Here is a 6,678-nt window from a genome sequence, read left to right on the forward strand (position 1 = left end):
TGGGCCATATTGGGCCGTGTTGGGCAGTGCTGGGCTGTGCTGGGCTGTACTGGGCCATATTGGGCCGTGTTGGGCAGTGCTGGGCTGTGCTGGGCAGTGCTGGGCTGTACTGGGCCATATTGGGCCATATTGGGCCGTGTTGGGCAGTGCTGGGCTGTGCTGGGCTGTACTGGGCCGTATTGGGCCGTATTGGGCTGTGCTGGGCCGTGTTGGGCAGTGCTGGGCCGTGCTGTTCAATGCAGATCTCCCAGCTCAGGGGGATCTTGCTGTGAATGCTTCTCCCAGATGCTCCTTCATCATCCCACCCCAGCACACGGGCTGCAGACGTGCTGCATTCAGACTGAAGCTGCACAGGCGCTGTAAGTTTGGGGCTCCACGTCTGTCTGCCGTTCATCTCCAGGCTCGTGGCTGTGAGGTTTGTGGTGCTGGAGCTCCGTGTTAGGCAGACACACGTAAGGTGCTCTCACGTCTCACGTCGGAGCTGGTGAATTCCAATAAAGAAATGGAGGTGGGGAGTGCTGAGAGGTGCTTCCTGGGCTGGTGATGTTTGCTGATGGTGCCCCGTGTGAGTGCTGGGGTTACTGGGGCTGGGGGCAGCTCTGATCACAGGAGCACAGAACCCAGTTAGAAAACAGCTCTGAGATCCACAGCCCAGCCCACAACCCCCACTAATGGCAGCCCTACAGCCCTACAGCCCTACAGCCCTACAGCCCTACAGCCCTACAGCCCTACAGCCCTGCAGCCCTATAGCCCTACAACCCTATAGCCCTGCACCCCTACAGCCCTGCAACCCTACAGCCCTACAGCCCTACAGCCCTGCAGCCCTGCAGCCCTACAGCCCTACAGCCCTACAGCCCTACAGCCCTGTGCACCCGCAGGGCCGGGGATCCCCCTGCTGTCCAATGACCGAGTTTATTGCTCTGGTCGTGCTGATGGAGTCATCAGAGCTCCTCTGCCTGTCATCACTCCTCCGCTCCCTTATGATTATGGCAATTGGCCTTGAATCGTGTTATCCAGCAGCAGCAACCTGCTGCCACATCAACAGCTCTGCCTGCCCTGCAGTGCCCCTCCTGCCGACCCTCCTCTCCTCTCCTCTCCTCTCCTCTCCTCTCCTCTCCTCTCCTCTCCTCTCCTCTCTCCCTCTCTCCTCTCTCCTCTCCTCTCCTTCTCCTCTCCTCTACCTCCTCCTCTCTCTCCTCTCCTCTCCTCTCCTCTCCTCTCCTCTCTCCTCTCCTCTCCTCTCCTCTCCTCTCCTCTCCTCTCCTCCACATAGTGAGCTCAGGGTGCCACATATTGTGCTCAGGCTGTCATACTATGCTCAGGCTGCCACATAGTGAGCTCAGGGTGTCACTTGTTGTATTGAAGGTGCAGCATACTGTGCTCAGGCTGCCACATAGTGAGCTCAGTCTGTTACATAGTGAGCTCAGGGTGCCACATAGTGAGCTCAGGGTGTCACATATTGTGCTCAGGCTGTCATACTATGCTCAGGCTGCCACATAGTGAGCTCAGGGTGTCACTTGTTGTACTCAAGGTGCAGCATACTGTGCTCAGGCTGTCACATAGTGAGCTCAGAGTGCCACATAGTGAGCTCAGGGTGTCACATATTGTACTCAGGGTGCCACAAGGTGAGCTCAGGGTGCCACAAAGTGAGCTCAGGGTGTCACATAGTGAGCTCAGGGTGTCACATAGTGAGCTCAGGGTGTCACATAGTGAGCTCAGGGTGCCACATAGTGAGCTCAGGCTGCCACATAGTGAGCTCAGGGTGTCATACTATGCTCTGGCTGTCACATAGTGAGCTCAGTGTCACACATTGTGCTCAGGGTGTCTCACATTATGCTCAGGGTGTCACACACCAGCTCTGAGTGGTGCTGGCTGCACTGACCCCCTCATCCCTGCCTGTTTGGGGATGACAGGGCAGACTTTCCAGGACCATCCTGCAGCCCCTGTCCCTGCACCCCAGCACTGCAGGCTCCTGGTGCAGCCCTGTGGGGAGCAATGCTGAACATGGAGCTGCTCTGTCTTTGTTCTCAGTGCTGTTGGGGGTTTCTCTCTGAGGCCTCTGGGTGTTACCAGCACAGTGGGATATGCCATCACTGCCAGTCCTTGTGAGCAGAGAGTCCTGACACCAAACCAGCCTTTCCAATGGGAACTCAGGGTGGAGATGGGGACCAAGCTGTGCTCCAAAGAGCGGTCAGCACTGCACAGCTGCCCAGGAGCCCCCATCCCTGGGGGTGTTGGGTGGGCACAGGGATGGGGCACTTGGGGACGTGGGCAGTGGGATGGGCTGGGGTTGGACTGGGGGTCTCAGAGCTGTTTTCCAACTGGAGTGATTCTGTGATCCGTGGTTAATCTTCACCAGCAGACACAGCTTCTCCCTGAGCTTCTTTTGGAACCCATTGCTGTCCTTACCCGGCCTCAGCTCCAGCTGCACTCTGACCTCCCTGTGCTGCTCCTGTGGGCTCCAGCAGTGCCTGGATTGTTTTGGATCCTCTCACTGCTCCTCCTTCCTGCCTGTGTGCTCCATGTGTTTCACTTCATTTCAAAGTTTGGCACCACTTGGATTCTTCTGCAAAAACAGCCCATCTTCCTCCATAGCAGGATGGGCTGTTCTGAGATCTCAGCCTATTTGCTTCTAACCCAGCGCAGCTTTCCCTCGTGCTGCTCCCCAGGAACCACTTCCCATCAGTTTCCCATATAACCCACAGCCGTCCCACCCTCAGCCCCAGCTCTGCACCCACCCTCAGCCCCAGCTCTGCACCCACCCTCTGTGCTGCCCCTCTCCTCTGCAGCCTCCTGCCCTGAGCTCCCCCTCCCTGCCACCTTCCCCTGCTCTGATTCTATTCCCTGTTCTCTGGTGCTCCCCTCTCAGATCCCTCCCCTCCAGGCCAGTAGCTGAGCTCACACAGCTCTTCTCCCTCTCATAGTTATGGTTTTTCTGGTGGTCCCCCAGGATGGTGCCCAGGAGGGTCTTGTCTGGCAGCACAGCCTGGGGCTGCCCTCCTTGGTGGGTTTCATCTCTTCTTCTGAGCTGAGATCAGTGCTGGAACTCACTGCGTCCCCATCTTCCCCAGCCCCAAAGCAGTCACCCTTGAGCTGCTCCAGGATTTTCCTGGAGGAATCACCATCACCCACAGGGGGTTGGTTTTATTTTTGCCCCTTGGAAATAGTGGGTCAAGGAGGGCTGGGGAAGGGAAGGAGGATCGTGCTGGGGATGGTCCAGGCAAAATCAGCGCACAGCAATCCATGGGCCCCAGCAGGACAAACCAGGAGTGCTGAGGGAGCTGCAGAGGTGATGGCTGAGCTGCTCTCATCCTGGGGAGCTCCTGGAGAATAGGAGAGGGCCCCAAAGGATGGAGAGGAGCCGGAGCCAGCCCCATCTCCAAAAAGGGCAGTGAGGATCTGGGCACCTCTGGGCCTGTCAGCCTCATCTCCATCCCCAGAGATGGAGCAGCTCATCCTGGTGCCATCACCAAGCAGCTGGGAGAGAAGAAGGTGATGAGGAGCAGTCAGCGTGGGGTCACCAAGGGGAAGTCACCCTGCACCAACATGGAGCCGTCTGCGGTGCTGTCACTGGCTGGGGGCTGGGGGTGCAGTGCTGGGACTGCAGCATTGGGTGCCATCAGCCTCAGCATCCATGCAGGGATGGGTGAGAGGGCAGTGAGGGGCTGGGAGCTGATGGTGGGCAGAGCTCAGAGGGCTGTGATAGTGGTGCAGGGTCCGGGGGGGGCTGCAGCGAGCGGCGCTTCCCAGGGTGGTGCCAGGTCCGCTCTCGTTTGCCATCTCCATCAGTGACACGGATGAAGGACTGAGTGCACCCACAGAGAGTTTGGGGTGTCATAGAGCTGGGAGGGGAGGATGACACCACATGGGGCTGCACTGACAACTAGAGAGCAGGACGGGCTGAGAGTGGGGCAGGGAGGAGCTGATGGGACCCTGCACCTGGGGGGGAGCAGCCACAGCATCAGTGCGGGCTGGGGCTGAGGTGGTGGAGTCACCATCCCTGGCAGTGTTCAAGAGGCGACTGGACAGGGAGCTAGGAGAGATGGGTTAGTGGTTTGTGTAGGTATGGTGAAGGGAGGATGGTTGGATTAGATGATAATTTAGGTCCTTTCCAACCTTGTGGTTCTGTCATTCTATGAATCTATGACTCGTGGCTCAATAGGGACATGCAGCTGTGTGAGGAGCTCTGCTGGCCAGGATCAGTGCTGTGTGTGCATGGAGCTCATGGCACGGAGAGCAGCCCGAGGGTGGGAGGGCACCGCTCCTCCACCGCCACCATTCGGGTACTTGGGAATATCAGCTTTATGTAACCAAGAGGATCGGGGGGTTGTTTGAGGACACGGTGCTAAAAGCAGCCCGAAAAGCAGGGGAAGAAAATGGCTGGGCAAGACTTCACCCCACTGCGGTGCATTAATGGAGGAGCTGTTAAATACCAGAAAGGTCAGCGAGGAGGGGAGCAGGAAACGCAGTTAATTGGAGCCGAGGTGTGTGGGAGGCAAAGGGAAGGGAAGCCGAAGGAAATATCAGGGGCCGGTATGTGAAGCTGGGAAGGCATTTTAGCGCAGTAGAAGCAAAAGGGAGTCGTCTGGTAGGGGATGCATTTCTAAATGTAAATGGTGGAATTGTGTATTCTGGTGCAAAAAAAAATAAAAAAAAGAAGCAAGAAAAGGCAGCAATGTTCTGTTCTGAGTTTGGAACAAATCAGGAGGATGTATCCATCCATATGATGCGCTTGGAACAGAAAGTTTCCCAGCTGTAACCAAGGAGAAAGTGAGATAGTATTTGCTAAAAATAAAGGCACTCAAATTAACAGGCTGGGGAGCAGAAAGCAGCGCTGAGCTGCCTGCAGCCCGTGGGATCTCCGGGGCTGGGGAGGGCTGCTCTGCTCCGCTCTGCAGGAAGGAACCAGGAGAGCACGGAGATGAGGATCAGCGCATGGGGAGGTCATGGAAGCACACGGCTGGAGCACAGCACAGATGTTGAGAAGGGCTGGGCAGTGCAGTGCAGTCAGTGCAGAGCAGTGCAGCTCAGTGCCTTCCCTTGACTTCACTGCTTAAAGCCAGGGCTACTTTTACATCTTCTGCAAATCACAGAACTGCAGCACGGCCTGGGCTGCAAAGGACCCCAATGTTCATCCCATCCAACCCCCTGCTGTGTGCAGGGTCACCAACCAGCAGCCCAGGCTGCCCAGAGCCACATCCAGCCTGGCCTTGAATGCCTGCAGGGATGGGGCACCCACAGCCTCCTTGGGCAACCTGTTCAGTGCGTCACCACCCTCCACTATGGGCTGAGTCTGGGGAATGTAATGCAGCAGGAGATACGGGCTTCTCCCAGATAATTGTCTTAACATCAGTTGATTGCGTGGGACGTGGTGGTGATGTCTGAATTGTGTATGCAGGGGATGAGCTTTGAGTGTCCTGTGAACCTGCAGGGAGAGCTGCAGCTTTAGAAGATGACTAAAGCAGTGCTTTGTGCAGATCAGGAATTCATACCACAGGGTGAACCTGAAGCTGCTGAGCAGAATGCAGGAGGGGCCCCAAAAGGATTCAGGAGCTGAAAAGGGCTCTGTGGGGCTGAAGGAGTCCGTCCATCTCAGCATCTGAGGGCTCTGCTGGGGGCACTCTGCTCAGAACCATGGCTGGGTTGGAGTGGGTTGGGTTGGGTTAGGTTGTATTGGGTTGTGTTATGCTGTGTTGTGTTGAGTTTTGCTGTGTTGGGTTGGGTTTTGTTGGGTTGGGTTGGGTTGGGTTGTGTTGGATTGTGCTGTGTTGGGTTGTGCTGTGTTGGGTTGTGTTGGGTTGTGTTGGTTTGTGTTGTGCTGTGTTGTGTTGTGTTGTGTTGTGTTGTGCTGTGTTGTGCTGTGTTGTGTTGTGCTGTGTTGTGTTGTGCTGTATTGTGTTGTGTTGTGCTGGGTTGGGTTGTGTTGGGTTGTATTGTGTTGTGTTGGGTTGGGTTGGGTTGGGTTGGGTTGGGTTGGGTTGTATTGGGTTGTGTTGTGCTGGGTTGGGTTGTGTTGTGCTGGGTTGGGTTGTGCTGTGCTGTGTTGGGTTGTATTGGGTTGTGTTGTGTTGTGCTGTATTGCGTTGTGCTGTTTTCGGTTGTGCTGTGTTGGGTTGTATTGGGTTGTGTTGTGCTGTGTTGTGTTGTGTTGGGTTGTGTTAGGTTGTATTGGTTTGTGTTGTGCTGTGTTGGGTTGTGTTGTGCTGTATTGTGTTGTGCTGTGTTGTGCTGTATTGGGTTGTGTTGTGCTGGGTTGGGTTGTGTTGGGTTGTGTTGTGCTGTGTTGGGTTGTATTGGGTTGTGTTGTGCTGTATTGCGTTGTGCTGTTTTGGGTTGTGCTGGGTTGGGTTGTATTGGGTTGTGCTGTGTTGTGTTGTGTTGTGCTGTATTGGGTTGTTCTGGGTTGGGTTGTATTGGGTTGTGCTGTGTTGGGTTGTGTTGGGTTGTGTTGTGCTGTGTTGGGTTGTATTGGGTTGTGTTGTGCTGTATTGCGTTGTGCTGTTTTGGGTTGTTCTGGGTTGGGTTGTATTGGGTTGTGCTGTGTTGTGTTGTGTTGTGCTGTATTTGGTTGTTCTGGGTTGGGTTGTATTGGGTTGTGCTGTGTTGTGTTGGGTTGGGTTGGGTTGGGTTGTGTTGGGTTGGGTTGGGTTGGGTTTTGTTGTGTTGGGTTGTGTTGTG

The 6,678-nt window shown here is 55.6% G+C and overlaps 1 protein-coding gene across 1 annotated transcript in view; it reads left to right on the forward strand.

Annotated features, from left to right (window-relative positions):
• SHANK3 (SH3 and multiple ankyrin repeat domains 3) overlaps window positions 1-6,678 on the forward strand; it is a 259,036-nt gene that overhangs the window by 209,947 nt on the left and 42,411 nt on the right. The window lies entirely within an intron of this gene.

Source organism: Coturnix japonica, chromosome 1 (assembly GCF_001577835.2).
Source record: "Coturnix japonica isolate 7356 chromosome 1, Coturnix japonica 2.1, whole genome shotgun sequence".
NCBI classification, from domain to species: domain Eukaryota; kingdom Metazoa; phylum Chordata; class Aves; order Galliformes; family Phasianidae; genus Coturnix; species Coturnix japonica.